The sequence below is a fragment of the Arvicola amphibius genome, chromosome 2, assembly GCF_903992535.2.
Source record: "Arvicola amphibius chromosome 2, mArvAmp1.2, whole genome shotgun sequence".
NCBI classification, from domain to species: Eukaryota; Metazoa; Chordata; class Mammalia; order Rodentia; family Cricetidae; genus Arvicola; species Arvicola amphibius.
The window spans coordinates 10388860-10412458 of record NC_052048.2 but is presented as its reverse complement, the minus strand read 5'-3'; positions in this window follow the sequence as shown (position 1 = coordinate 10412458).

Here is a 23599-nt window from a genome sequence, read left to right as displayed (position 1 = left end):
TCCTGTATTTGGTGACCAGCTGGTGATGCTGTTTAGGGAGGTGATGGGAGGTTTGGGAAGCAGAGCTGTGCTGGAAAACGTGAATAGCTGTGGTCGAGTTTTATGTGTGTATAGCCTTGCCCCACTTCCCGTTCTACTTCCTGTGTGTGGATGAACATGTGACAGCCAGCTTCCTTCTCCTGCTATCATGCTTCTCTTGACAGTCGCCATGCTCTTCCTGCCATGGTGGACTCAATTCCTCTGGAATGAAGAACAAAACTAACCTCTTTCTCCTCTAATTGCTTTCAGCTGTGGTATTTTATCACCGTGATGGGAAAGTAGCTAACATAGGTGCTCTAAACGCAAGCTGTACCGTGCTAACAGAATAACTCTGCATTTACACAAACAATCTGGGCAAGCACAAAAAAAGAAATCTTCAAACCATCTTTGAGAGCACTGGTGGTTTTGGGAAACAAGAGACAAAAGGAGGGAGCGCGGGTTGGACTGTAAAGCAAAGGCGGTTGTCCTGACCGCCTTCCTATTGAAAATCAGTTGGAGGCCTGTGTGCAAATACATGCATGTGTCTGTGTCTGTGTGTTCATGTGTTATTTAAATTAAATTAAATAATTCTTTACTAAAGGAGGTCCCTGGTTTTGAGTGTAGCACCTTGCACTGGGTGAAAAGGAAGGGAGGGAGGGAGGAAGGGAGGGAAGAAAAGGTGTTCCCTTGAAGGTTCCAAAGCCAGCTCAGAACGTGCTGATGTCAAAGCACTAGATCTGGGGAGCTAACTGCTCGGACACTGTCTTTGTCTCCACTACCTCATTCTGTCATCCCACATGAATATCAGACTAATCCAGAGCCGGATCCCTGCCTTTGCCTCCATCAGCTCTTCCACCTCCCCTCTCCAGTGCTCAAGTTCAGGCTCCATCCCCCAACACCACACACACACACACACACACACACACAGCTTGCCTCCTCATCTAGTTTTAGTGAGGAAAGCCTGGCCCAGGTGCTGTGTGCTGTGCTCTGTGTGTTTGTGCTCATGTGTACATGTGCAATTGACGGACAGGCTGGAGAGGTACAATGGAAGAGTTCTAAGATAGCAACACACCCCAAACATTCTGGAAAACACTCAGATACCCACCTCCACTATAACATTTACTAAAATTGTGTTAGGTTACAAATTTTGTTTTATGAGCCCTGTTGAGCTATACAAAAGATTGGGTGAAATTACGGTAGCCCCTCAAGGGGAAGTTCTCCTAGGTCTTCATATAGAGTGGCTTAAAAAGTATTTATGTGTGTGCAATCTGTTTCTGTGTGTGTGTGTGTGTGTGTGTGTGTGTGTGTGTGTGTGTGTGCACGTGCGCGCATGCAAGTGCACATACACACAAGTGCCTTCAAAACACAGAAGAAATCATTGGATCTCCTGGAGCTGGAATTAGAGGTTAGAGAGCATGGATGCTAGAAATCAAATTTTGGGTTTTCTGAAAGAATAACAAATGCTCTTAACCACTGAGTCCTCTCTCCGGTCCCTAGAATGAAATTGTGTGTTTGTGTGTGTGTGTGTGTGTGTGTGTGTGTGTGTGTTTAGATTTATGTGTATGAATTTTTTGTTTGCTTGAATGTATGTATATCATGTAAATAGAGATCAGAAGGGGACATACTACTTCCCAGGCTGTGAACCTCCACATGGGTACTGGGAACTGAACCCAGGTCCTCTGCGGGAGCCACCAGTGCTCTTAACAACCAAGCCCATCGGCCCGGGTCCTAGAATGTAATTTCCTGAGGGCGAATTTTGTGCTGTACACCCTCTGCATCCACTTACAGCCCTGAAATTAGGCTTTAAAATGATTCCTAAGTTAATAAATAAACAAATGAGCACAAGACTAGAAGAGTTTCAGAATAAAGAAACTGGAATGTTGTGTCTGCTATTAAGGGGCAGCTGTACTCATGCTGTTCACCCCAGAAATCTGCTCTGAAGAAGGAGAGGGCAGACGGGGTGTCTCCCACAAGGTGCCCTGATGTAGCCCTCTCCATTAAAGCTACATGGTGCTCAGCTCTTCCCAGCGTTTCTCTGTGCACACTGAGCACACACGGTTTCCATGTAACTATATTTATCTCTCCACTTCATAGCGGCCATGGTGTGGGTACAAGAGCCTATAGGGAAAAAAAAAGAAATGAATCTATGAGGCAGCGTGACCTGATTACCTTTTACCTAGATTACCATTTTTTAGGGTCCCTCAGGCCTATACTTTATATAGGTCATTTGGTGTGATTGACAAGAACACCAGTGAATGATATTAGATTGTCTATACATTGCAATCATATGTCATAGTAAATTATGCTTTTTTAAGGAGAAAAGGGATTTGGAATAGGGCCTGCTTAGGAATATGTGCAAAAGAAAACAGGCAGGACAATTAGCATAAATGTACAAGCTTGAATACATTCTTTTTTTTGTGGATGAAAACATAAAACAGTAACAAAATAAAAAACAGAAAGATGGTAGAATCCTCTTCATTTCTTTCTGCCAGAGAGCACACAGGAGCAGCTTTCTTTGGAAAATGGTTTGTCTCACTCAGCCAGAGCTGTAGATTACTTTTCTCAGAGCACGGAAAAGCATCCCCTGACAAATGTAAGAGAAGGAAGGAAGGGTTTCCCTCAGTTTATAGGCTGAAGGGATACAGTCCGTTGTGTGGAAAATTTAACTATATCAAGAAATGCTATATTTGTTTCCACTGCCTTTGTTAACAATGTAAAGATGTGTTACAGTTGTTTGGGCTGCATTGTTTAATGATGTAAAGGTGTGTTGCATTTGTTTCACCTTATCTGCATAAGGCACCTGGTTGGTCTAATAAAAAGCTGACTGGCCAATAGCTGGGCATGTGAGGGATAGGTAGGGCTAGCAGGTAGAGAGAATAAGTAGGAGGAGAAATCAAGGCTTGAGAAAGAAGAAGGAGAAGAGAATGAGGGAGAAAGATAGGGACAGACCCAGGGCCAGAAGCCAGGCAGCGACCAGCCAGCCTTGGAGACAATAAGGAAGAAGGAGAACAAAAAGATAGAGAGGGGGGAGGGAGGAAGGGAAAGAGGGAGGGAGGGAGGGAGGGAGGGAGGGAGGGAGGGAGGGAGAAACGAAAGAAGAAAGGTAAAAAGCCCTGAGGCAAAATGTGGATAAAGAGAAACAGATTAAAATAAGAGTTAAAGTAAGGCCAACCATTCATAACTAATGATAAGTCTCTGTGTCATGATTTGGGAGCTGATTGGTGGCCTAAAGGAAAGCCTGGTACAGTCCATTGTGTTGGAGAAGTCATGGCAGCCAGAGCTCAAGACAACTTGTCTCAGAAAGCAGAGAGTGATGAATGCCGGTGTTCAGCTTTCTTTGTTTTTACAGTACAAGGATGTCCAGCCCAGATAATGGTGCCTCCCACTTTTATAATGCGTCTTCTTACATCAATCAATGCCCTCTAGAAACTTCTCTGAGTCATTCTAGATACTGTCAAGTTAACAGTGAATATGAACCACCACAGGCTGCCATAAAATATGCAACAAACAGTGTAACTTACACAACTTGATTTCGTCCTCTTGCTCTTATGGACACCCTGGAAGCCTCTGGCTCACCCGTGTGTGGCTATTTTCCCTCTCATCCAAGTACTAACCAAGCACAACCCTTCTCAGCTTCTGAGTTGAGACAAAATCAGGTGTGTACAGATGGTACAGCCACAGATATGGCTGCCTTCTCAAGTCACCCTTCCCGTCTACATGGTGAGTGCATGCTTCTGATATCTCTGCAGAGCCATGATCTCTTACAAATCTAGCCACCAATTGTATGGAGTCAATCCCATCATCTCATCACGATGGACTGCTTTATAAAGGCTCTCTGCAATGCAGTCATGTTCTGAAGGCCCAGAGACTTGAGCTTCAGAATGCAAATTTGGGAAGCACAATTAACCCATAATGCAGCTGCACATTGTATGGTTTTAATTTAAAGACTATAGTGGCATCCTGACTGATGGCTTAGTTTATCACTTTATTCAAGTGAGTGGAAGAACTAAGCATAAACATAGAAAAAAATCAGGAACCATTCTCAAAGAAAACCATGTAACATTGCATGATGGAGGAGGGTCGTCTGTCTATGTGTTACTTTCATTGGTTAATAAAGAAACTGCCTTGGCCCTATGATAGAACAGAAAATTAGGTAGGCAGAGTAAACAGAACAGAATGCTGGGTAGAAGGCAGTGAGGCAGTCACCATGATTCTTCTACCCAAGACAGATGTAGGCTAGAATCTTTACCAGTAAGCCACCACCTCATGGTGCTACACAGATTATTAGAAATGGGTTAATCAAGATGTGAGAATTAGCCAGTAAGAGGCTAGAAATACTGGGCCAAGCAGTGTTTAAATGAATACAATTTGTGTGTTGTTATTTCGAATGTAAAGCTAGCCGTGCGGGAGCTGGGCAGGATGAAAAGCAGGCCTGCTCATCTCATCACTACAATTGAAAGCTGTGGATCAAGAGTTTGCACTGCTCAAAGGAGGGGGGAGAGGCAGGGAAGGTTTTCAAGTTTGGCTAAACCTGGAGCAGTGAAATCAAATGCTTTCTAATTGTGCAGGCTCCTGTGTGGTCTGCATGCAATCTAGCTATTTAAAGGGGTCAAATGGAGGAAAATGATGGTAGCAAGCTGGGCAATGTACATGTTCTGTCAATCAAACGCAATAGCCAAGGTCTTCACCGTAAAACAGGCACTGAAAAGCCTCTTTGCATACTCAAAAATTGTCCTTCCCAAACCTCAAGACTCCAAGTTGCCAAACTCCAATAAGGATGTCATAACTGCCCACCATGCTGTTCCTAGTCATACCAGCCATGACAACATGCTCTCCCTGTCCCTCTCTCTCCACCTTCTTGCCAGTTCCTTTCCATTCACTTTGTACTTGGCTGTCACATGGACAACAGCGTGCTCAGAGCCTGAAGGAAACTTAAGAAACCCAAAGCCAGAGCATATGCACACCCTGTGGGACTTGTAAAATGTTGATGCAAATCTGAAATCTGTTATCTGTTCTGATTAGATATAAAGCTAATTAATGACCCTCACGATGATAGTAAATGAGATAATAGCATTCTATGGCATCCGATGGCAATGGATACTTAAGTTATGGCTTGAAGACACCTGCAACTGAGTGCCTAGAGACATCAAGGTTCTTTTCAGGTAATCACATTGCAGAATCTATCTGATACCTATTAAAATAGATATGACATAATTCTTTGTAAGCCTGAAGAAAGAAAATTATCACTGCAGAGCTTTAAAATTCCCCAGTCATGATACAGGAAAGGATCAAAATATCCACCCATGACCACTTGAAAAGAAATCTTATTCCTATACACCCAGGATTAATCATTCTGCAAGCAAAATCCAATAATGGGATCCACAGATGATCAGATTGCAGTATACACTGAATTTGGCTTTGAGAAATATCTTGGATTAAGTTCAGGTAGCAATCAGAAAGAAGTAATGAGGTCCTAAAGGACAACACAGCTTTTAGAAGATGGTTTATCCAAATTCCCAAGAATCCAAATTATGCCAAACTTCCTCTTCCCGAAGGAACAGCTCTTCATCTCTTATCTTCACCTGAAGAGTCTGCAACATCACTTCCCAAGGCCTCACAAGGGAATGACAGTCTCCCTGAAGATCCACACCAACACCAGCAACCGATGCAGAGATTCACAACTAGTCAAAGTGGTGGGAATAGGGGACCTTGAGTGTTTATTGCTACATGGGACATCTTTATCATCTTTATCTCTCTCTCTTTCTATCCTCTCTCTCTCACTCTGTCTCTCTGTCTCTCTGTCTCTCTCTCTCTCTCTCTCTCTCTCTCTCTCTCTCTCTCCTCACACACACACACACACACACACACACACACCAGCTAAGGTGCTCAGAGAACATTAGGGAAGGGAAGTTGGAAAGGACATAATTCCTGGAGGCTACAGAGGCATGCTTTGCTATAAACATCTTCTGGACACTCTGGCACTCATCAGCTCCTGGCAACTATGGTTATCCTGAACAAGATCTGCACAAGATCAAGTTAGCCAAAATCCTGGCATAGATGAAGGAGATGCTCACCAAGCCCTCACCCTGACTGAGGAGATATTGACAATTGATTGCAGTTTGGGGAGGGAGCATCATTCTTTATTGAGGGTGTGACTATTGGTAGGTTTCCCATGCTTCAGTGGGTACCCCCCATATATATGTGCAACATTAATTAGACTTAATAGGTTAGAGAGAGCTAGAGAGACCCAGAGAGAGAGAGGGAGAGAACATGAAGTTGGAAGGGGATGTGGTTAGGAATTACTTAAAAGTTGGTGGAATGGGGAAGGTAGATATTTCATTATATTAATGTACGAAATTCTCCAAAGAATAAAAATTAAAAATATCTACCCCTCATGTTGGTATTAGAGATACCTATCCTCAAGTCCCAGTAGTTCCTGGGGGGCTGGGGCTGGATACCAAGAAAAAGTGACTAAGAAAGTAGTCTCATGAGTCCCAAATTAATTACTAGGTTTTTTTCCAATTTGTTCTGATGGCAGCCTGGGGAATATGAATGAGAATGGATTTTTAAATGTTGGATCAATGACAGAAGAATTTTATGCTAAACTGTGATGCGTTTGTTAATTGGGTACATAGCCAAAGATTCTGGCTTTGGTATATGTTGTGCTTTAAATACACTCACATTTTTGAACACTTGGTCCCCCAATTGGAAGAACTGTTTGGGAAGTATTAGGAGGTGTAGCATTGTTGGAGGAGGTGAATGTGTTATTAGGGGTTGGCTTTGAGGTTTGAAACGAATCAAGCAATTCCCAGTGTTCCCTCTCTGCCTCCTGGTTGTGGATCAAGGTGTAAGCTCTCAGCTGTTCCTTCACTTGGTCATCATGAACTCTAACTCTCTGAAACAGTAAGTCAAATTAAATTCTTTCTTGTGTAAGTTGCCTTGATCATGGTGTTTTATCACACCGATATAAAAGTAACTAAGACAGTATATCACTTTGACCATCTTGGCATGAGTCTAATAGATGTCCAAACATTGACTTAAAGATGCTCTAATGTATTCTACCAGTCACGAGTACAGTATAGTATAAGTTAGGCAACTCCACTTGGATTCCTCCCAGAGAAGACTTAGTGATGTAATCTGGTTATTTCCCAAGCCCCAGATGGTAACTTGCAGAATAACTTCTGATGGAGGAAGGTCTTCTATCAATCTGTTGATTTCATTGGTTAATTAATAAAGAAAACTGCTTTGCCTGATAGGTCAGAACATAGGTGGGTGGAGTAGACAGAACAGAATACTGGGAAGAAGGGAAGTGAGTCAGATGCAATGAAGCTCCAACCCAAGATGGACATAGGCTAGAATCTTCCCGGTAAGCCATCCCTCATGGTGTTACACACATTACTAAATATGGGCTAATCAAAATGTGAGAGTTAGCCAGTAAGAGGCTAGAGCTAATGGGCCAAGCAGTGTTTAAAAGAATACAATTTGTGTGTTGTTATTTCAGGTGTAAAGCTAGCCGTGTGGGATCCGGGTGGGATGAAAAGCAGGCCTGCTCACCTCCTTACTACAAACTTCTGTGGACTGAGCGAACTGTATACCCAAATTGGTCCATATTGAATGAACATGAGTGGATGAGAGGCTCTGCTCTCATCTGGATCGTCATGTAAATTGCTCTACTGTTTTTGCCATATGACCCAGTAGATCCACATCTGCACGAATGTGAGGTGAAGCCTGTGGCTAAGTATTATACATGAATAACAACATAAGCTTTTAGTGTTATGGAGCTAAATTGTGCCATCATCTATAAAGATTTTCCTCCTGAGTGGCTCATCCACAGACCCCCATAGACAATAGGTACTAGAAAACAAAACAGAAATTTGTTACTCAGATGGAGTCACCTATCATGACTGAGCAATGTCTAACTAGCACTGCTGTTGAATCATCTAACCAGTGAACTAATGAGGAAACACTTCCATGTATTTTACAAATAGCAGAAACCGAAGCCCTGAATCACCAAGATTGGTAGTGAAGGGAATCTTTTAGAGGTCAAATGTTCAGGCATAATCATTTGAACAGAGCTCTGGGAATCTGTTAATAGTGAGGATGTCTGTACCTTGCTTACAACAATGGCGGCTCTTAGCAATTTGATAGAAACCATGGTTCAGTTGTGAAAGCCGGTCACTTCTGCATCCACCTTCCTGCACTAAATGGGGATGGTAGGAGAATAGCAATTGCCAAAGTTCAGCAATAGTCTAGCAATGGAAAAATAATACTAGACAGTCTTACATAGATAAGTTTCATCATTTAGAACCTGAAGAAGACGTGATTGGTCCTACCCACTTTCCCATTGCCTCTTCTAAGGATGCTCCAGTGACCAACACTGAGCTCCAAGATGGCGACTAAGAGTCTGTTGATTCTGTGGTGGGAGACAGTAATTTTTTCATGTCTTTTGATGGTTTTGCCCTATCTTCAATACTTCTGACAAAGCTGCTGTGTCTGGGCTAAGAGGTGGCTCTATTTGCCTTCATGAGATTCCATAAGCATTATTTTTTTTACCAAAGGGTAAATTTTAGGTGAATGAAATAGGGCATTGGGCTTATAATCAAAGAGTGCTCTGGTCTCATCTCAGTCTCCATCATTCTGAAATGGCCAACTTGAAAGGGCAATGGAATGCTCCCAAGACAGTGAAACCACACTTTTGGAGTCCAAGTATTGCCTTCTAAGATTCCATGACAAAGCAAGATAGCGTTTCTACCTCAGCTAGGATCCATGGCCTGGGAATGCTAGCAACTTGTCTTTCAATTACATCTAATGACTCACTATTAAGTTTGTCTCTACGACTTTTGGGCTAGCTATCCTGTTCAGAAGGTTTATTTCCCAGGGGATGGTTTCTGCCAAATAACACATTATTAGATTCACAGAACTGGAAGGTGAGATTGCTTTCCCAGACACTTTGTACTCTATGCCACTGAAATGACAGGCAGAGAAAGGGGTTCATAGCTGGCTGGAAGGGTTGAATCTGCTAGGATGGGAAAACTGGAACTTTTCTCCTATAATGTGAGTAAGTAATGGTGTACTAGAACCTTGAAAATTCTCTATGGAGCCATTTAACATCTCACATTCTGTGATAATTCTTTCTAGACATTTATTACAACTCCAGAAAGGAAAGATTGTAACTATCTCTTTGGAAGTAATACACTGTATTGTGAGGATTCCTATGGACTTTCTTCTGGGCCACCAACCAGCTACCAAATCATGACATGGAGACTTAGTTATGAATGTTCTGCCTTAGCTTATGCTTGTTCCACTAGCTCTTAAAACTTATATTAACCTATTTCTTCTGTTTTGGTGTTATTATTACCAAATAGGTAAAAGCCAATTTCCCCTTATCCTGTGTTTTTACCACCTAACAAAATTTTATTTATTGATACTGTCCCAGAAGTTAGTTACAAGTATAGTTACAGGATAATGTGTCTTTTTGTTTCATTGTATTGTAGTACACAGAACCAAGGCCTTTCCATTGTCCTTACTTAGAAGCTTTATTTAGAAGCAAATGATAATTTTAAAAGTTGGGTATCTGGATGCCACAGTCAAAAAGTAGATTTGCCCTGCAGAGTTTTGACTATTGTTATATTCCTGTGTATGTTCTGAGAATGTACTGGATTAGAGTTCACCAAGGAAGAAATATGCAAAAATCATGACAGGGTAGAAGTGAAATAGAAGCCATTGACCCCAGCAGCCTTTGGGAGCCAGAAACAGCATCACATGGTGACTGGCATAGTCTGAGAGCTGCAGGCTTCTTGCCCAAGAGAACCAAGCCCACCACCAAGTACTTGACTGCAGGTGGGAGTGACTTCTGCCAGCTCCTCCACCGCTTCTTTTTGCAATTGCTCCCCAGCGACTACACCCATAGCTCCCAGGACTTCCCAAAAAACTTCATATTTTCTCCAAAGAATCAAGGCAAATGTTTCAAGCTGTTTTGTTTGTTTTATTTCTTCCCCTTGGGTTTCTTTTTTTGAACCCCTTTAAAAGCTATTAAGAAACCTAGAGGACTTTAATATGCGTGGGATATGTCTATCAACATTATAAGTTAAAACCAAGAGACTTCTAGAGCACATACTCCCACCATGATGTATGGTCTCAAATCGCACAACTTCCAGAAACTCTCAGTGTGCAATCATGGAAGATTTTTATTATTTCCATGGTAACTTAGTATTGTTACTAAAATCTCTCTGATCTAGTAAATATATTAAATGATCCTGGACAGTCATTTAAAGATTACAAGGACACGGCTGTGTTCCCAGTCTTTAAGAACAGAACCCCATAGGCTGTGAAGATTGCTGACTTTTTCTTCTCCTTCCCTTCACTTTGTCTTTAAAACAGTTGGTGAATTCTAATTTCTGTGGAGCCCCTCCTGTCCCCTTAATACCTTTTTAGTTTTCAACAACTGTCAAAGCAAAATGCCACAGATTGCATGGCTTTAGCAAAGGACATTTATTCTTTTCACAGCTATGGACGTGAGGCATTCAAGGCCAAGGCGTCCTCTCTTTGACATGATCTTCTCTCTGTGAACAATGGTTAGTATCTCTCCATGTGTTCAGTTTCCATCTCTTATGAGGACACTAAATCAATTGGGTTGCTACACTTTGAAATGGTCTTCTCTAAAATTTACATCAAAACTAAATCTTCAATGCAACAATATGGAAATGCTGCGAGACTGGGTCTTTCCCTGGCCCTAAGATGCAGTGATGTGGTGAGGCTGGCTAGCCAATGAGCTCCAGGAATCCATTTGTGTTCCCCTCCCAGGACTGAGATTGCAGATGCTTGCTGGCATGCTCTTTACAAGGGTGCTAAGGATCCAAACCCAGGTCCTTGTGATTGTGGAGAAAGCACTTTGTCAACTGAGCCACTGAGCCACCCCACCATCACCATCACCTTTTGCCCTGAGTGTCTCTCTTCTAGATGGAACACTCCAGAAGCCACATTAGAAACAAACACCAGGCCCTCACCCTAGACGAACTGGTGACTTGATTTGTAGTCTCTAATATGTTAATTATGCCTTATAATTACCCAGGGCCAGATTTTTTTTAGAGTAATACAAATTAACTAAGAGCCCACCCTAATAGTTTCTTTTTAACTTAATTGCCTCTTCAAGAGCCTATCTCAGAACACTGTCACTTTGTTAGAGACTCAACATATGAATTCTGCAAGTGCCCAATTCAAACCATAGCACTAATTTTGGATGCTGTTTTCCTAATGAAATCTGATTATAATTTTCAGATAAAATTTTACCATTTGTCCACACAGAATAAATAACTAAAGTCAAGACTGATGGCGTGTAGTGAACCTATCATGGTCATAGATCAATGTTTAGATGGATGTATGAAAGTGACAATTCATCTCTAATAATAACTATGCCCAAACTATACTTTCTTATAGGTCTACCTTGAGTAGTTTCATTACAGATTCAAACTGGTCTGATTCTGTGACTTAATTTAAGCAATAAATGCAGCAAAATGATCCTGTACCAGTTTCAGGGTTAAAACTTAAGAAAACAAGGAAGTTTTTGCTTTTGTGCTTTGGGGAAACCTAAAACACTGTGTTGAGTCTAACTGTCAGGCTGCAGAAGCTGCATGGGCAGCTACACACAGAGTCCTAGTTCTGAAGCCTCCAGGAGGCTTCCAGTCCTCCAGCATCCAGCTGATGCTTGCCTTCCAGTCAGCAGCAGCATGACGCCAGTCACATCAGCGAGCTGCACCAGATGACAAGCTCAATCAAGACCCCAGCTGAGATCATACAGAAGAGCTACCCAGCTGACTTCACTACACAGGCAGAAAGACAATAAAATGGATGTCTGCTTATGCAATGAATAAGCAAAAAAAAAATATTGGGTTCCTCTAAAATACATCAGTGACACTCATGAGAAGCTCTGGAAAATTTCTACAAACATCACAGATGCAGAAATGGCATTTTGCAGTGGGATTTGAATTTTAAAAAATCCCTCCACAAGGTTGCATTTGCCCCATCACCAGTGGACATGCTGAAATGAAATGTCAGGGAGAGGAGATGGCTTTGTGCCGGCAGGACATCTCCGGCCACCGCTTCCATCTCACAAAACCAAAGGGAACAGTTTCTCCTCATTCTTTTTTTGTTTTGTTTTGTTTTGTTTTGTTTTGTTTTTCGAGACAGGGTTTCTCTGCAGCTTTTTTAGAGCCTGTCCTGGAACTAGCTCTTGTAGACCAGGCTGGCCTCGAACTCACAGAGATCCGCCTGCCTCTGCCTCCCGAGTGCTGGGATTAAAGGCGTGCGCCACCACCGCCCGGCCCTCTCCTCATTCTTTTAACAAGATCATCAATATCCAGTGGACTGTTGGCTAGCAGAAAAGATTATGAATTGTGCTTTAATCTCAGACTGTTTTGTTTATTCCAGTTATAGTTTGGGAAAGATGGGAATGTTGTTCATAAAACAAAGACCTAATTTTATAGTACATTGAATTCCCCATCCCCAAATCTCAGTAGTCTTTTTTGGTAAATCTCTATTTTCTGTTAGTTGTTCCTTCAAAGAATACGTTTTATTTAACCTTGGAGGTTTGTACAGTCAGTTCAGACTAGAGGGAGAGAGATGTAGATTAAGTGGCTGTAAAGTCTAGGGTCATCTACATAAAGGTATTTAATGAACACAGTAATGTAAATGAAAATTTTAAACCACTGATATAGGTGTGTCTTCTATCTATCTGATGATTTCATTGGTTAAATAATAAAGAAACTGCCTTGGCCAGCCCTTAGTTGGGTGGAGTAGACAGAACAGGAAGAAGGAAGTGAGGTAGATGACTCAGACAATTGCCCCACCTCTCCTCTCTGGGACAGTCCAGTGAGCCAGACGCGATGAAGCCAGCCGCCAGGTCAGACGTGCTAAATCCTTCCCGGAAAGACACCACTTCGTGGTGCTACATAGATTATTAAATATGGGTTAGTCAAGATGCGAGTAAGAGGCTGAAACTAATGGGCCAGGCTGTGTTTAAATGAATGCAGTTTGTGTGTTGTTATTTCGGGGCATAAGCCAGCCAGGCGGCCGGGAGCAGGGCAGTGGGAACACAGCCCGCAGCCCCTATCACTACAAACCATTTTTTTAATTTTTAGTTTATGTGTATTAATGTTTGCTCTAATGTGTGTGTATGTGCACACTGTATATGTCTGTGTGAGTATGTGCACCATGTACATGCAGTGCCTTTGGAAGCCAGAGAGGGCATCAGAGTCCTTGGAACTGTAGCTCCAGATGGTTGTGAATGACCACGTGGGTGCTAGAAACCATGCCTAGGTCCTCTGCAAAAGCAAACTGTGCCCTTACACACTGAGACATCACTCCAAACACTGAAATCCACTTTTTACATCACTATTCCTCCCCTGCCTAGCCCCACCTTGGGGTCATAATATTCAGACATAACCATTGGGGGAGAAAAAGAATATGACTCTAATTCAGAGTTCGTTCACTTCTCTCCCCATGCAAATGTCTTCCTAAGCCTTTTAAAATCCTGAAATGGAAATGACCTGAAAACTGTGGTCCAAGAACCCTGCAGCTTAGAAGAAATGCTTCATTCACATGATTGAGGCCTGCCTGGGTCATTGTTTCTCTGAATATTTATTTATCGGCGATCCAAAGGTTAATTCTCTGTCTGTAAATTAGATGGATTTGTAATTAGAGCCTTTGTTTAATTTGCTTTAAGGATCATTCCTGTTTATATGTGGGCCACAATTCCATTATTAACTGGAATTGCTTTCTGAAACCCAGAGGGTGCCAATGTACATTCAGAACGACACATTTTAATACCTAGAATAGTGATTAAGGATTTACAATGTAAATTTTTATAAAGACAGTTAAAGGCAGCTTTTGTGGCAGCCCTTCTGTTGGTGGCTGCCGATCATTTGTTCTTGAAAGTCTGACCCCCAGAAGCCCTCCAGAAGGTGAGACTGTGCACACCTGCATCGGTTCCCTGGGTGACATTCATTGTGGGTGTATGGTGTCATACAGTCTCTTCAATAAGTCTGTCTTCCCAGGTGGAGCCCAGGAAAAAAGGGGGGAAATGATTACACCCAAGCAGTTCCTCCTTTTCCTTTTCTGTACTGAACCTCTGCAGAAAGCCATCTCCAAAGGTTAGGGGACACCCTTGATTAAACTCAGGATATTTCTATTATTTTGGTGCATGAGGGTCATGCATGTGCTAAAAAGGGGTTCATTCAGACTTTTTCACATCACAAGGATTGCGAGCCAGACCATGGGGAGGCTGGGCAAGCGCACATAGTGACCATTTTAATAGTCACTTTGCATCACAGACAAGGAGCAAAACACAGTGATTTGTTTGTACTTAAGCTCTTCTCTGAGATAAATGCTGGTCGGTGGAAGGAATAAAGCCCCCTGAAGGTGCCTGGGTGAGAAGACTGGGAACCAGGACACCCTGAGGCCTGCATAGCAGATTCTGCCTCCAGAGAAAGTTGTATGTGATGGTCACTGGTTTGGGATTTTTTTTGGGGGGGGGGGGGGGGGTCGTGGCCTGCCTGACTTGCCTCACTCTGCTTCTGCTATCTCTGCCACAGCATGGAGAGATTAACACGCACTGCCCAGGACTCATATCACCATCCCCACCAAACTTGCTTAAGAGAACAATCCATAGCCTGGTGTATGCTAAAAAATCAAAAAAGCCAGCATTCCAGAGGCTGACTAGGGACTGTGAGTTCCAGGGCAGCCTGGACTACAGCGTAAGACTCCGTTGTAAAATAAAACAAATAAAAAATAATAAGCACTACATGGAAAACATCTTTATTTTTCAGAAGGATTTTATTAACAACAGGGCTGGCAACATGGCTCAGCGGGTAAAACTGCTTGCCACGCAAACCTGGCAACCTGAAGTGACCCCCAGATCCCACAGTAGAAGAGAAGCCATCCTGAAAGCTGTCCTCGGACCTACTCGGGACCCATAATTACATATGCATGTAGTACACACACAATAATAAATATTTTTAAGTTACGCAGGTCTGAAGATGTGACACAGTTGTTAGAGCATCAAGCATGCATGAAACCCTGAGTTTAATCCCCAGCACGGCATAAACTAGGTGTGGAAGAACATGCCTCTAATTCTAGCACATGGGGAGTGAGACCGGAGGGTCAGGAATTCAAAGTCATCTTCGGCTACACAGTGAATTCAAGGCCAACCTTGTCTACCCAAGTCCCCATCCAGAAAGAAAGAAAAAAGGAGCACAACGAACACATCTACATGAATTGCACCATTTTCAGGGTTGTGGAGATTAAAATGAGAAACTGAGAAGCATGTGGAATGGTCCTCCCATCAAGGAGCAGATAATCTTAGATAATATTAGAAAAACAAGATGATTAAGTTCCCACCAAATCTTGACCCAGTCTGTAGAGGCTTCCATTCCTGAACTGACACATATGAAATATGGAGCATGTCACAGCAGAAATAATGTATGCGTGGATTATGTCTGTGTGCGATGGGGGGATGTGGCTTCTGAGATCCACCGATAGTGTCTGCAGGGCTAAATTATAAGCTCACAGGATTATAGCAGTAACAGAAAGTAGATCTCAGCTGGAGAGAAGGGGGAGAGAGAGCGCATACACAGAGATGCAAGAGGAAAAGGAAGAGTCCTTCAGAAACTTAATCACAGCGGACCCCCACCTAGATAATTAAGGGGGAAATGAGAAAACTCTTTCTGCAATTTTGTCTTTTTCAGATAAATTAGCAAGATAATTGCCTTGACTCCCTTCTTCCCCTAGTGGGTGGAGACACAGCTGGGCTAGGTGTGGGAGCCAAGCCAAATTTGATCTGAAAGAAGGGTGAATCACAACAGGCCAAAAATTTATCTCTACTCTCTACCTCTCCTCTCTCACAATCTGTCTTCAAAGAAGAGCTCTGTTTAGGGGTTGGGATATAATTAAGCTTATCAAATTACCCCACCCATTTCGCTATACACAATTGCACTCTGTATTGTGTTTCTTACTAATTTACCCAGGTGCCTTCAAATGCATCTCTGATACTATCTTGGGACGATTATTTAAGAGATCTGGATCCTTCACAATCCCAGCTTTATTTCTGGTTGACCTCAGCCCTTCCCACCCTCTCTGTGACTGCTGTAGTCTAAGAGTTTACTGTCTTCATTCAGTCGTTCATTCAACCAGCCTATGGATTTGTTGAATAAGTTAATTCATGAATCTGTGTTGTGTGTGTGTGTGTGTGTGTGTGTGTGTGTGTGTGTGTGTGTGTGTGTGTGTATTTCTCCCCTTCGCTTTGGCATCAACAAGATTACTGGGTTGCTGAGCGACAGACACCAAGGAAACAAGAGACACCTTGGAAACCTATCTTTACAAAGTACCTTGTTATAAGATGCTAGTCCCACAGAGTTGAAGAAGGCCACTGTGTTTTAAGCACTGTCCCCTCCACAATGCAGATGTTATGAACATGGGGGTTTGGGGAGATAACGGAGCAGTGTGGACTCCTCCCTCACATTTTTACTGGAAGCCTATAAGAGGTTTCTCAGGGTGTCATCTTTTTACCCTTCAGAAGAAGCAGCCCTCACCAGACTGAGCTAGCTAGTATCTTTGGACTTGGACCTCTAGCCATAGAAACAGAGAAATAAATGTATGTCATCTGTAAATTACTCAGTCTTACGCTCTATCATAGCAGCACAAACTGAAGTTGAAGGAATTCAGCAGATGTGACTGTGCAGCTCATGTTGGATCAACATGGTTGAGAACGTGAGCCCTTCTTACTTGTGCTCTACGGTTGAACCCCAAAATGGCAAAGAGCTGTAGATACATATCTATAGGGTTCTAAATGACTTTGTACTCATGTATGGATGCATAATTTTTAAGCAATTATGAGCATCATTGTTTTTCCTAAACTATCTCCAGAATACATATTGTAAAAAAAAATGAGGATTCAGTGTTCAACATGACACATCAAATCATTCCAAAGTTGCAAAATCAAGAACCTCTGTCACTTATTACAGATGTGTGTGTGTGTGTGTGTGTGTGTGTGTGTGTGTGTGTGCACGTTTACTACTCCAGCACGTTTGTTACTTGCTTTACCATCATCAATATCTGGTCCTCACTATCTTTTACAAATACACATCCCCTCTTTTAGGGCTGGAAAAAGAGCTCTGTGCTGAAGAACACCTGCTGCTCATACCAAGGACCAGCTTCAATTCCCAGCCTCACAACCATCCAAAACTCCAGTTTCAGTGATGTAATGGCCTCTTCTGGCCATACCCACCTACATGCAGACCAACATGCACAAACATAAAATAAAAATTAATAATCATAAAGAATAAGCCTTGCATGAATTTTAAGTCTTGTTTTTGTTGCCCATTGCTGCTAAGTTTTCTGGCAGCAGACAGGCTTTCTCACGTTGTCAGCATTCAGGGTGTCTTCTGGTTCAGCATCAACTGTCCATATGGGATGGTTTTGTGACACTTAGAATTCATGGAAAATCTGAGGGAATAATTAGTGTGCCTATGATTCTAGCCAGAGCATATGCTATAGCCTGTGGTCAACAATTTACCCACAAGACATTTTCTGTTTATCCATTAGGATTTTAAACAAAATCAATCTCCTGCAAGTAAAAGAACCAGCAAGTTTGCATACAGATCTAATGGTTAAAACTAAAGCTCAAGTCAGGATAGAGGTGCACACCTTTGATCCCAGTGCTCAGGAGGCTAAGACAGGAGAAATTCTCAGAGTCTGAGGCCAGCCTGGTCTCGATAGTAAGCCCCAGGCCAGCCATGGCTACATAGAGGGATGCTGTCTCAAAATGAAACAAACTAAAATTCTGCAAGTTGAGCAAAATGTAGACTTTTCACATAACTCATCATTATATTTAAAGTCAATGAAATGGATTCATCTTTACAACCTTAAAAGTATAGAATTATTTGCATTTGTCATTATTTGTATGCAGCTAAGAATAACCACCATCAAGAGCATTTTGTAACCATTGTCCGATACTGCTTTGTAAACTGGCACTATCAAAGTATTAACAGCAGTTATCCTGGGCTTTGGGAACACTGTCAATTTGAATCTCCCATTTTCTGTTTGCTATTTTTTATTGTCTATAATGAATTCTATGACATTGAAATGTATTTTAAAACATTCCAAAAAAAACTAAACACCTGTCTTTTTATTTTAAGAGACTAAATGAATGGTTTATCTTCCACATCTCTAAACCTACACTATCAGGTATTTTATCCAGTTTTTCTTGCCAGGATCAGGAGGCTGACCTTTTATTTAATATAAACAAGTAATTCCATAGGATATGTTGATACAAAGTAGAAATAATGAAGTACATATTGAAACACCTAATACAAAATATTAATTGACCAATTATTATCATTCAGTAACTGCTGATTAATTCTGCAATTTATTCATTAATCATTAATTAAATATGAATATTTCCATAATAAAACCAAAACACTTACAGGTCTTATTTACGTTGTTTAAACTTTTTAGTTTTTTGTCTTATTTGAAATATAGTCTCACGTGGGAAATCTGGCCTTTAATCGATATATAATCAAGAATGGCTTTGTATCCGATCCTCCTGTGCCCACTTATACTTCTGCTTTTAAGGCCACAAATACAAGCCATTTCTCCACTTTTAATAAGTATCAGAAGTGTTCTCATTGTAAAAATAACTCTTAAAATATATATAATTATTGCTATTATTTTAGTAACTGGTGTGATTGCACATAAGTGCCATGAAAGCTTGGGAAACTGACAATCTATAAAATTTAGAATCCATTTACCATAGTACTGAAAGGCTTAAATTTGCAAGGATTTTTTTAATGTATTGGGAAAGACCCAAACTGCTAAAAAAAAAAATAAATAAAACAAAAAAGCAAATAAAGCAGATTCTTCAAATAATCTAATGCGGTGTGTCTTGAGAGGATGAGGAAGTGATATAGGTGTGTCTTCTATCTATCTGATGATTTCATTGGTTAATTAATAAAGAAACTGCTTGGCCTGATAGGTCAAAACATAGGTGGGTGGAGTAGACAGAACAGAATGCTGGAAAGGAGGGAAGTGAGTCAGATGCCTCAAGCAGTCGCCATGCTTCTGCTCTCTGAGATGGACGCAGGTTAAGATCTCTCCTGGTAAGCGACCACCTCATGGTGCTACACAGATTACTAAATATGGGTTAAAGCAAGATGTGAGAATTAGATAATAAGAGGCTGAAACAAATGGGCTAGGCAATGTTTAAATGAATACAGTTTCCATGTAATTATTTTGGGTAAAGCTAGCCGGGTGGCAGGACACAGCCTGCCGCTCCATCTACAAGGAAGAGCAGTAGACATAGTCACCTGCTGCTCTCTGGCGCCTGTGAAAGGAGCAGACCCGCCTCTGCTGTACAGAAGGTGAGCGTTTATCACAGCCATTCAACAGACCTCGCTAAACCTTAAAGAGTTAGACATGAAATTCTGTTGGTTTTAAGAACAAATTGTTTTCAAAGAAAAGAGAAAGACTGAGTAGCATCACAGAGGAGGGAGAGTTCGTAAGATCAGATGAGGATGGGAGTGGTCCTTAGGTGACACAGAGAGATGTGCTTCAAAGCTGTAAGTCAACATGACAAAGGAAGACCAAAGGCGGTTGTTTCGTTTCCAGAGAAACTAGAGGTGTGAGGAGGAGGATGAGAAGACCTGACAGAAAGGAGCAAGGAAGAGAAGTGCAGCAAGGAAAAGAAAAGGGACGACAAGGTGGTTCAGCTGGTGAAGGAGCTTGGAGGGAGAGTCTGGTGACCCATCTCCTGTCTCCAGAACCCGCATAAAGGTGGAAGAGGGGAGCCAGCCAGCTCTACAAGGTCCTCTGAATTCTACATGGGTGTTGTATCACATGTGTACAGATAGGGGGGAGGTACAGCTAGATAGAAGATAGATAGATAGATAGATAGATAGATAGATAGATAGATAGATAGATAGATAGATAGAGAGAGAGAGAGAAAGAGATGATAGATAGAGATAGATAGATGATAGATAGATAGATAGATAGATAGATAGATAGATAGATAGATAGATGATAGATAGATAGATGATAGATAGATAGATAGATAGATAGATGATGATGATAGATAGATAGATAGATAGATAGATGATAGATAGATAGATGATAGATAGATAGATAGATAGATAGATAGATAGATAGATAGATGATGATGATAGATAGATAGATAGATAGATAGATAGATAGATAGATAGATAGATAGATAGATAGATAGATAGATAGATAGATAGATAGATAGATAGATAGATGATAGATAGATTAGACAGATGATAGATAGATAGATAGATGATAGATAGATAGATAGATAGATAGATAGATAGATGATAGATAGATTAGACAGATGATAGATGATAGATAGATAGATTAGACAGATGATAGATGATAGATAGATAGATAGATAGATAGATAGATAGATGATAGATAGCTTAGACAGATGATAGATGATAGATAGATAGATAGATAGATAGATAGATAGATAGATAGATAGATAGATGATAGATAGATAGATAATAGAAAAAGAAGTAGAGAGACTAATGATGATATTAATATAAATAAATAAAAATATTCTAAAGAAAAGTGATATGGTTATGTGTCCATTATGCTAGTCACAAGCAGATCAATGCCTCTGATTTCTCCCAATCTCCCAACAAGGCTCCTTACTGACCCCGAGAGAAGCTTAGCATGGACTGAGGTTACTAAATATCCACCTTAGTGTGGGGTGAACACAGATGAATGACTTGGATCTGCGGCTTAACAAGGTCTTCATGTGCACACTCACCTCCCAAATATTTGCTTCATTTTAAAATTGCCTGCTCTGGGATTCTATTTTAGTCTTTGAGTCTCCTAATACTGTTTGGGGCTCTAAGGCAGGGTCCTTGTACTCATTAAGTAGGCCAGTTCCTCTGGCTCCATCTTGGAACTGGGAAATCAATCTGACCACCATCCTATTCTATGAAACGTAGATGATTTATAATTTGAAACTCTATGAATAGATAATGTGGTGCATAGATGCTGTATTTATTTCAACTATTTGTAAGAAGCTTGGTGCTTGGGACTTATGCAAATTTGTTGAATTAAAACTGCAATTTATGAGAGGAAGCCAGAATCTAATCTCTCCCATTTGGGAGTTGGAGAAGAATGGTGGCGAAATCATCAAAATGAATATGGATTTGTTTTGTGTGATGGAAACGCTTATGTGGAAATGATCTATAGGGCATTCAGTTCAGCTTCCTGCCAGTGTGGGATTGATTCCTGCCATAAACTTCAAAGGTCGAGTCCCAACCATTTTAATGTATGACTCAACAGCTAGCAAGCATCAAGGAGGATGTATGTGATCCTCAGACAGTGACCCTAGTATAAACCAGAGACTTTCAACTATAAACTAGACAGTCTGTTGCCATCTAAACATATTTTCTGTTTGCGACTGGTTTTCAGACACTAAAAATATTGGAATACATAAATATAAATAAATATATGCTTATATGTATAATTGGATTATTAAATCATCCCAGGGAAAAATACATTTTTTAAACAAGTCCTATTCTTGTACATCTTTGCCATGGCCCAAAAGTTCAGGTAACACCATCCCTATTCTTTGACTGCCACATCAAAGCAAGCAACAAACAACTCATCTTGCTTCAAGCTACCCTAGCTAATCATACAAGGCCCAATTATCTCAGCTACTTGCAAAACCAGAATGAATAAATTAATGAATGAAAAGATTCTAATCCAAAATTGATTTCAAATCTTACCATGTTATTGTTTGGTCTAAAATGTCCATCTGTCAAGACATTCCCATAGCTTCTAAAATAATAAGCAAATCATCAGTGTGGCCTACTAAGTCATTAGAATTGTCTCTAAAAAAAAAAAAAGAAAGATCCTGGAATGAGAAAAAAATTTATGAAGAGTATCAGAGGACAGGGGACATAATTCATTAATAGATTGCTTGCCTAGTATATACAAAAACCTGGGTCAAGTCCCCAGAACTGCAAAATATTTTTTTAATTAAAAAAATATAAGCATTAAGAAAAAGACAGCTCATCCTTCTCACCATCTGTACTGGTTAGTTCTCTTGATGCTGGAACCAACCGCCTAACAGGAAGCAACCTAGGAGAAGGCTTTACTATGGCTTGCAGTTTGAGGAGAGAGCTGGCTAATTTTTGTCCCCTGGGAAGAGGGAACCTCACTGATAAAATCAAATTGGCCTGAACGCAAGTACATGAGGCTTTTTCTTGACTGATAGATGATATTAAGGTGCCCAGCACATTATGGGTCATGTTACTACTAAGCAGACAGATGGGTTATGTAAAAAAATAATCAAGCTGAACAAGCCATGGAGAGTAAGCCAGTAAGCAGCCTTCCTCCATGGCCTCTGTCTCAGTTCCTGTCTTGAGTCCCTGTTCTGACTTCTCTCAGTGAAGGACTGCGACCTCTAAGAAGAAAGAAACCTTTTTCTCCACAGATTGTTTTAGATCATAGTGTTTTATCACAGCAATGGAAAGCAAACAGAACAAGAGGCTACAGCCATGATGGGGCAGAGGGCAGGGTAGCAGGGTAGCAAGCCCATGAGGCAGCTGGCTGCATTATATCATCAATCAAGAAGCAGAAAGATGAACACTGGATCTCAGCTGGTTTTCTCCTTTTCCTTTTTAATTCAGTCTTGGACCCTAGCCCAAAGATAGGCCCACATTCAAGGAATCTTTCCCTTCCACAGTTAAGCCCTCTGGAAACAATTTGCATGCATGTGTGGAGGGTCTAAGTTCCATCAAGATGGCAATCAAGATTATCTGTCACACCACTTATTTTATCTAATTGGAGATTAAAGGATAGAAACAAAAATCCAGATGCCCAGCCCAGCGAGAGCGGTGCCCTCCTCAGGCAGGAGGGCCTGGGATGTTTAGGAAGCATAGATGGACAAGCCAGAGGAGTCCAAGCCAGAAATCTGAGGTCTTCTTGGTGTCTGCCTCAGTTCCTGTTTCCAGGCTTCTGCCTTGAGCTCCTCCTCTGACTCCCTTCCGTGATGGAGTGCAATCTGCAAGCTAAAACATCCCCTTCTTGTCCCACAGTGCTTTCAGCCAGAGTTTTATCACGCCAACAGAATCCAATCTAAAACGTTGCTTTTTTAAAAAATATTTTTGTCTTTTTGAGATTTTGTGTTTAATTATGTGTATGTATCTGTATGCATGCATGAGAGAAAGAGCAAGAGCAAGCAAACGAGAGAGAGAGAAAGAGAGAGAGAGAGAGAGAGAGAGAGAGAGAGAGAGAGAGAGAGAGAGAGAGAGAGAGAGAGAGAGAGGTCCATCAAAGCCAGAGCAATCATATCCCCCTGGAGCTGGACTTAGAGGGGTTTTGAGACTTCCTCGGTGGATGCTGAGAACGAAGCTCAGCTCCTCTGCAACAGCAATACGCATTCTTACCCACTGAGCCATCTCTCCAGCCCCCATGATGTCTTTTTAATCGAGATTTTACTTTGCCAGTAGACCAGATATTTCTCAAGTGAACTAAAAGCTGAACGTTATTCCTAAAGCAC